This window comes from Mastomys coucha, unplaced genomic scaffold (assembly GCF_008632895.1).
Source record: "Mastomys coucha isolate ucsf_1 unplaced genomic scaffold, UCSF_Mcou_1 pScaffold21, whole genome shotgun sequence".
Lineage (NCBI taxonomy): Eukaryota > Metazoa > Chordata > Mammalia > Rodentia > Muridae > Mastomys > Mastomys coucha.
The window spans coordinates 70,909,770-70,919,250 of record NW_022196904.1 but is presented as its reverse complement, the minus strand read 5'-3'; positions in this window follow the sequence as shown (position 1 = coordinate 70,919,250).

Here is a 9,481-nt window from a genome sequence, read left to right as displayed (position 1 = left end):
TGCCTGCCTCTGCCTCTCAAGTGCTGGGATTAAAGGCGTGCACTATCACTGCCCGGTTAAATAACATTAAATAATTTAATGTTATTTTATTTTATGTGCACTGGTTTGAGGGTGTCAGATCTTCTGAGTAGATGGAGTTACAGAAGTTGTGAACTACCATGTGGGTGTCAGAGATTAAACCAGGGTTCTCTGAGAGAGCAGCTAGTGCTCTTAATCACTGAGCCTTATATTTGCCTTTTTATTTTTTTAAGGTTTATTTTATTTTTAATTATGTGTTTCTATGTGAGTATGTGCATATGAGTTTGGGTGCCCACAGAGGCCAGAGGCATTGGATCCTCTGGAACTGGAATTAGAGAAGGTTATGAACTGCCCAGCGTGAGTGCTAAGAATCAAACTTTGGTCCCCTGCAAGAACAAATGTGTGCTCTTAATCACTGAGCAACCTCTCCAGCCCCAAATCTGGATTTTTATCCAGTCAATTTCGTTCATCCAGTCTTTTTTATAGATTCTGAGTTGGACTTCCACACCACCCCAAAGACTGTTTGTTTTGTGTTTTATACAAAAAGAAAGAAAGGCCAGGGATATTTTTGGTGAGGCGTGGTATGGTGAGGTGGAGGGGGTGCCTCTGCAGGCCCTTGCTGAGGCATTCCTTCCCCTGAGGTACCAGCCACAGGACGGGATATAGTATAAAACAGAGTTTATTTAGGGCATGGGGAGGGAAGTTGAGGGGGTAGTAGAAACAGAGAAAGGCAGAGAGAGAGATCAGAGACAGAGAGCAGAGGAGTAGAGGCCGACCATTAACCCTTGTAGAGGTGGGAAGAGAAATGGGGAGAGAAGGGGCAGAAAGGGAGCAGAGTAAGAGAGAAGAGGGCCCCAACATCCATATCACATCTCACAACAGTTTGTAGGCCTGGTTCCACTGGCCTTCTATAGAGAATCAGGCATACCTAGCTGTTGCTAGGTAACTGTGGGGCAAAGCCTAGAAGAAATTGTAGCAGTCTGAATGCACCATTTTTTCACTAATTAACCTCATTTATCAAAACACAAAAGAAGGGCTGGAGAGGTGACTCCAAAGTTAAGAGTACTTGTCTGTAACTTCAGTCTCAGAGCGTCCGAGGACATTTTGACCTCAGTGGGTACCAGGCACACACACAGTGCACTCACATGCATGCAAGCAAAATATTCATACACATAACATAATAAAAATAAATCTTAAAAGAGAGATTTAACCAAAAAAGATGCTCAAGTAGCGTTTAGAACTTTGTTACTAGGTGTAAGATTGAATGTTAGCACCAATGCTCACTGAAAGCGGCTTAATTTGGTGGTCCTAAACTGACCACATGCGTACAGCGCCACCTCCAGGCCACCCTAGGAAGTCTACACTAAGTTCCTGGATGTAATTGCCAGCCACGCCACTCCTGCAGTCAGTGTGCCTGGAGAGGAGAGCTAAAAGAATATTAACAGTGATGGTTCAGGGAATGACCTTATATCAACAGAGAAATCCCCTTTGTGCACCCAGCCTCACCACCAGTGGAAATTTCCACAAGGGAAGGATTTGATGGGTTAGTGGGGTGCACTCCTGGAACTTTCCAGAAGCCCAAAAATCCTTTTATTTTTATTCCCATCCCAAACCAACTGCTGGTCATAAGAACTGGAACTAGCCAGACAGTGGTGGCACATGCCTTTAGTCCCAGCACTTGGGAGGCAGAGGCAGGTGGATTTCTGAGTTTGAGGCCAGCCTGGTCTACAGAGTGAGTTCCAGGACAGCCAGGGCTACACAGAGAAACCCTGTCTTAAAAAACCAAAAAAAGAACTGGAACTAGTTTGTCACAGAAGTGCCCTACAGCCAGTCTTCATAATCCTGTGACTCAGGTTCAGGGAAGCTGGCTTTGGCCTACGTCATCCATCCCCACTGAAACAAAAAATAGTCGTATGTGAAACCAACTCATGGCCTAACAGTACTGTTGAGGAGTGGCTTGCTGCCACAGCTAATCTCTGAGACCACCATGGGACAGAAAGGCTGAGGCAGGATAGACAGCCAGGGGGAATTATGGGTAATGGGAAGGAAAAAGAGCCATTCACTAAGGACTGGTTCAAGTTTCTTACCAGATGAAAATCAAGACTTCTAACACAATTGCATTTGCTTAAGGCTTCTTCTCCTTCCTCAGCTGTAAACCTATAAATGTCTAGGACTATTCTATTAATTGCATTTTTATTCATTTACCTTCTTGCATATGTGTGTATGTGTGCATGCATATATGTGTGCTTGTGCATATGCATTCAAACCACAGTGCAAATGCAGAAAGTCAGAGGACAATTTGCAGGAGTTGAATCTCTCCTTATGCCATGAATCCCATCCCTGGCTGAGCCACCCAACTCACTGGTCCCAGTTTTCTAGGAATCTGACAAGAAACCCCTTTGGCAATAGAAGAGATATCCTAAAACTGTTGTGCAATCCTAACAGATTAAGTTTTCCAGGTTATAATCCCATCCTAGACACTTCTAGATCCTACAACTCAATTGTCAAAAACAGAGAGAGGGGGGTCTGGCCATACTGGTGCATGCCTCTAATCTCAACACTTTGGAGGCCTAGGTAGGTGGATCTCTGTGAGCCCAAGGACAGACTGGTCTACATGGTGAGTCCCAGGTCAGCCAGGGTTACACACAGTAAGATGCTGTCCATAAACAAAGCAAACAACCAAAAATAAATATATGCATATTTATATATATGCATATATTTATTTTATATTTTATATTTATATTATATATATTTATTCATATAATATATATTTTATATATATTTATTTTATATTTTATATTTATATATACACATATATTATATACACTTATTTATTTATATATATATATACATATATATATATATATTGAGAGGGACTGGAGAGATGGCTCCAAGATTAAGAGCACTGGCTGCTCTTGCAGACCCAGGTTCAGTTTGCAGCACTGTCCTGGGGGTTCACAAATTTCTTATTCTAGTTTCAGGAGACCTAGTGTCCTCCTCTAGGTTCCAAAGGCACGAGGCACGCATGTGGTAGTACACATGCACACATTCAGGCAAACATTCACGTACACAAAATTAAAAAAATAAGCCAGGCAGTATCCCAATTCAATGTTTTCTTTTATAAGAGTTTCTGTGGTCATGCAGTCTCTTCACAGCAAGAGAACCCTAACAAAGACAATGGTCACGTGGGGTTTTGTTTGTTTGTTTGTTTGTTTGCTCACTTGCTTGCTAGCTTGCTTGCATGTGTTTACTTGTTGTTCTCATTGAGTGTGACAGAGAAGAGGTTTGGTTCCTTAGGCCCTTGTGTTACTCCTTAGGGGAAGTTGACTTTCTCTTAGCTGTCCTGTACTGACCAGGGACTGGGGGCTAGGCTCTACTCCAGCCCCTTCCTGCCAAGAGGAGGGAAGAGGACAGATCTGCAACCTCTGGCTAGTTCCCATGCCCTATTCTGAATTTCTCTATTCAGAGACATTTGTGGGAAGGCACAGGGTGCTCTAGACTGGACAAAATGACTCAGAGGCAGTCCCAGTGTGGGGTGGTCCTTGGCAAGACATAGATGCATGAGTGACACCAAGGGAAAGCTTGGGACAGGGTGTGCCTCAGAAGGGACTTATCTCCATAATTTACAATGTTCTCTAAGGTATTATAAAACTAATTATAAAGATAGGATTGAAATAAGAAGAAGGAAAATGTAACACACACAGAGGGAGAGAGGGGACACACACACACCACACACACCACACACACACACACACATACACACACACACTAGCAGAGGCTGTTTAGTTTATAAGAAAAGATTGTGTCCCTAAAATAGTTAGCTGGCTAATGGAATGAAAAAAAACATCCGGTAACCTTCAGCAAAAATATTGAACTAGCCGGATGGTGGTGGCGCATGCCTTTAATCCCAGCACTTGGGAGGCAGAGGCAGGCAGATTTCTGAGTTCGAGGCCAGCCTGGTCTACAGAGTGAGTTCCAAGACAGCCAGGGCTACACAGAGAAACCCTGTCTCGAAAAAAAAAAAAATTGAACTTGTCACAGACAAAGGCAGTTTAAATGCAAGTTCTCATCATAAACTGCACTGCAAACTGCAATTTACAGAACCATACTGCTCGGAAAGTTGAGGTCTCTTCAGGGACTTGTCTGGTGCCAAAGATTACTCTTAATGGGCTTCTCCTATTATGTATTTGATCTGTCTCTGTCTCTGTCTCTCTGTCTCTCTCTTTCTCTCTCTCTCTCTCTCACACACACATACACACACACTCACGTACCTTCAATTTTTCTTGAAAAAACAAAATTAATGCTGACCAGCATAGTGGCACACATGTTTAATCTCAGTCTGTACTTGAGAGGCAGAGGCAGGCAGATCTTTATGTGTTGGAGGCCGGCCTTGATTACATAGTGAGTTCCATGGCAGACAGGGTTACACTATGAGACTCTATGTCAAATAAGTAAATTAAATGAATGAAAACAAAAACAATCCACTCAGAAACCAGGACAAACATAAAGCTAAGTTTGCTCATGTATGTAAATGTGACATAGTGTCATAAGTCAGTGATTCCAGGACTCAAGAGGTAGAGGCAGGAGGACCAAGTGTTCAAGGCCAGTGTAGGCTACACAGAGTTCATAGCAAGACAGGTCTAAAAAATTTCAAACAGGGTCGTATTGATGGCTCAGACTAAGCACTGGCTCTGTAAGCACAAGGACTAAAGTTTGGATCCCCAGAAACTAATAAATGCCAGGTAAGCATGATGGCCTGCCTCTAACTCCAGCCTTTGAAAATGGAGATGGGAGCTCCCCAGAGAAAGCTACTGACCAAGATTATTCATATCAGGGAGCTCTGGGTTTGATGGAGAGACCCTGAATAACGTGGGAAAGCAATGGAGGGTAATTCTCAACATCAGCCTTGGACCTCCACATACTCTGGCACACATACTCATGCACACCCACAGACAAGTGCACTCACACACAGGAAAAGTATACACACAGGCATACCACATCACATACATGAAAAAATGGGAGTAGGGGCAGAAACAGATCATGACCAGATATGATAACACATCTACTAAGACAAACAAATAAGAAAACCAAAAAATATATAAAATTAAAATACTTGTGCAGCATGAGAGGTCATAAGTGGGTCAGAGATAAAGCTAAGGGCTGGGATGCTTGCCTAGGGGAGGCCTTGGTTTGATTTGTAGAACTGCCATTCAGAGTTAAGTCAGGGACTATAGAGATGGCTCAGTAGTTAAGAGCTCTTCCGAGGTCCTCTTCCAAAGGACCTAGGTTTGATTCCTAGCGCCCACATGGTGCCTCATAACTGTTTATAATGTCACTTCCAGAGGATGATGCCCTCTAGTGGCCTCTGTGGGAACACAGACATATATTTAGACAAAACACCCTACAAAAATAAAAATAAAAATATTTTTATAAGAAAAGAAAATTAAGGTGATTATGGAGATGGCTCAGTAGGTAAGAGCAGTTTCTGTGCAAGTGTGAGGACCTGGGTTCAAATCTCCAGCACTTGGTAAAAAGCTGAGTATGGCCATGCTTGCCTGTAACTCCCACACTACAGGGCAGGGAGGCAGGTGGCCATAGAAGGATCAGGCTTGTTAACTGCCAACACAGTTTGAGGTTCAGTGAAAGAGCCCGTCTCAAGGGAATAAACCAGAGAGTGATAGAGAAGGATACCCAATATCCTCTGGCAGATATCTACACTGGCACACACACACACACACACACACACACACACACACACTGTGGTGGTTTGAATATGCTTGGCCCACAGGGAGTGGTACTGTTAGGAGGTATGGCCTTGTTAGAGGAAGTGCGTCTCTGTGGGAGTGGGCTTTGAAGCTCCACCCAGTGTGAAAGAGTCAATTTTTTTTTTTTGTCTACAGTCAGATCAAGATGCAGAACTCTCAACTCCTTCTGTACCATGTCTGTCTGCCTGGATGCTACCATGCTCCCACCTTGATGATAATGGACTAAATATCTGAACCTGTAAGCCAGCCCCAATTAAATGTTGTCCTTCTGAGAGCTTGCCTTGGTCATGGTGTCTCTTCACTGCAAATAAACCCTAACACACACACACACACAAGTTACTGAGAATAAACAGATCACAGAAGATAATTGTGGGGAAATAAGCTCAAACTTACTGTCTTGGTTTTGGTTTGGGTTTTTTTTCTTCCCTAATGTTTTGAGATGGGTTGGTTTTTTGTTTTGGTAGGTTGTTGGAAAATATGGGTAATGATTTACTTATAACTTAAAATTTTAAATTATAGCCGGGCGGTGGTGGCGCACACCTTTAATCCCAGCACTTGGGAAGCAGAGGCAGGCGGATTTCTGAGTTCCAGACCAGCCTGGTCTACAGAGTGAGTTCCAGGACAGCCAGGGCTATACAGAGAAACCCTGTCTCAAAAAAAACCAACTCACTCCGTAGACCAGGCTGGCCTCAAACCAGAAATCCGCCTGCCTCTGCCTCCCAAGTGCTGGGATTAAAGGTGTGTGCCACCACTGCCCGGCCCTTAAATTATTTATTTATTTGCTTGTTGGTTGTGTATTTGCATTTGCTTGCGTGAGTTTGTATGCATGTGTGCAGGCACCCAAGGAGGCCAGAAGAGGGCACTGGATCCTTTGGAGCTGGAGTTGCAGGTGGTGTGTGGATGCTGAGAACTGAAACCAGTTCTCTGCAAGAACAGTAAGCACTGTTAGCCACTGAGCCATCTCTCCAGTCCTACTTCTTTATTTATTTAGATATGGTCCTGTTATGTAGCCCAGGCTGGATTGAAGTCTTGACCCTACTGTCTCTGCATCCAAGGGCTAGAATCCTAGGCACACTTCACCATGCCCAGAAGGAAGATGTGTCAAGTGTGATAGTGTGTAGTAGGCTGGGTAGGACATAGTTCCCGCTCACACTGTTGCTGGTACCAGTGATTGCCAGAAGACAACCTGGCCCTTCTCTTGTTGAGATAATATCTTATATATGGAATCAAGGATACAGATAGGCACGTGGATGTTTATCACAACAGTACTTGCAACAAAAAAATAGAAATAGTTTAAGGGTTTTAGATGGAGATCTGTTTAAAAGATATAATTGGGCTCTCTCTCCCTCTCTTTTTTTTTTTTGTTTCTTGGTTTTTTGTTTGTTTGTTTTTGTTTTTCGAGACAGGGTTTCTCTGTGTAGCCCTGGCTGTCCTGGAACTCACTCTGAAGACCAGGCTGGCCTCGAACTCAGAAATCTGCCTGCATCTGCCCCACAAGTGCTGGGATTAAAGGCGTGCGCCACCACTGCCCGGCTGTAACTGGGCTCTCTATACCTAGTCAGCCAGCCTTTTAACCTTTAGTTTATTATTATTAGTGTGTAAATGTATGAGTGTGAGAGGACACATGCATGCCACATGTGTGGAGGTCAGAGGACAACTTGCAGAAGGTCCTTTCCTTCCAGGATCAAACTCAGTCACCAGGCTTGGGGCCAGGGCCTTTGCCTGTTGAACCAGCTCCTCCACCCCCCTTGGCAGAGCTAGGCATATAGTTTCATGGTAGAACACACCTCAAGGTCTTCAATTCAGTTGCTAGTCCAAAGAATAATAAGAAAGAGAAGATAAAAGAAGAGGAGGAAGAGAAAAGGAGTTAACCTCTCTATATTAACATACAAGGTCTGTCCCCACGTGGGTAAAAAGAACAAGCTAAACTAAATACAGAGTGCATGTATCTACACTTGTGAGAACAACAAAGGAGAGAAACATCAAATACGTAGTAGTGTTAGGGATGCTGAATACATTTGTCCTGTTCTATCCACAAGAAAACATTAACAGGGCTGGAGAGATGGCTCAGCAGTTAAGAGCACTGACTGTTCTTGCAGAGGTCCTGAGTTCAAATCCCAGCAACCACATGGTGGCTCACAACCATCTGTAATGAGATCTGATGCCCTCTTCTGGTGTGTCTGAAGACAGCTACAGTGTACTTACATATAATAATAAATAAATCTTAAAAAAAAAAAAGAAAACATTAACGGTACAGATGGAGAGGTGGCTCAGCTGGCAAAGGGCTTGTTGAGCTGAATTTCATCCCTACCACCTATGTAAAAACTCACAAGTGAAGCCAGGTGGTTCCCAACTGGGGAGCCTTTAATCCCTGCACTTGGGAGGCAGAGGCAGACAGATCTTTGTGATTTCAAGGCTAGCCTGGTCTACAGAGTTAGTTCCAAGACAGCCAGGGCTACCCAGAGAAATCCTATCTCAAACAAACCAAACCAAACAAACAAACGAATGAACAAACAAACCAAAAGTGGTGGCACACACCTGTGATCCCAGCTCTAGGCTGATCTGTTGAAGCACACTGGCCAACCAGCCTGACATAAAGAGTATGTGACAGGTCTCAGGCTTGACCTCAGACCTCTACATGCACACAAGTTCACTGTACATACAGAGAAAGAAAGTACTGATAATGATTTGTATTAGTGAGAGAGACTGGGAAACATGAAAATTTGGTTTTGGGTTTTTTTTTTTTATTGGTTTTGACTTCATTTTATCATGGGAGTAGATTTTTTTAAAAAAAAAAAATCTGAATTCTTTTTTTTTAGACTTATTATTTTATGTATGAGTACACTATAGCTGTCTTCAGACACACCAGAAGAAGGTGTCAGATCCTATTACAGATGGTTGTGAACCCCCATGTGGTTGCTGGGAATTGAACTCAGGACCTCTGGAAGAGCAGTCAGTGCTCTTAACCACTGAGCCATCTCTCCAGCCCCTGTTGCTGGTTTTTGCTTTGCCTTGTTTGGGCTTGGAGAAAGATGGGATTGAGTGTTTTGTTTGGCATTTTTGAGACAGGATCTTACTTTTGTAGCCTAGCATGGTGTAGGTAGGATTCACCATAGCCCTGGGCAACTTCAAATTTCTACATCCCTCCTGCTCACCATCCCTAATGCTGGGATTACAGATACGAGCCATCAAGTCCAGTTTAACAATCAGACTGAATTAGCCAATTAGCTTTACTAACACTAGCCCTGCTTTAGGGTTCTCTAGATCCTAGAGCACAATTTCCTATAGAGACCTGCAGCCTTTCACACTCCAGAAGGAAAGCCCAACCCCCAAGCACTGGACTATTTCTGTCATTACTCATGGCCACCACAAGGTGTCACTATCTGACACCCCTGCAAGTTCTCCCCAGGGTGACATTGCCAGTCCTTCAGATACAGGCCACTCTGATCCCATTTCTTACCAGCTACTGACGTCCTATCCTGGTCCAGATAACAAACGACTTTCCTTTCTAGAGATTTTTCTTTTCTTTCCTCCTCCTCCTCCTCCTCCTCCTCCTCCTCCTCCTCCTCCTCCTTCTTCTTCTTCTTCTTCTTTTGTCATGACAGGGTTTCTCTGTGTAGCCCTGGCTGTCCTGGAACTCACTCTGTAGACTAGGCTGGCCTCAAACTCAGAAATCCACCTGCCTCTGCTTCCCAAGT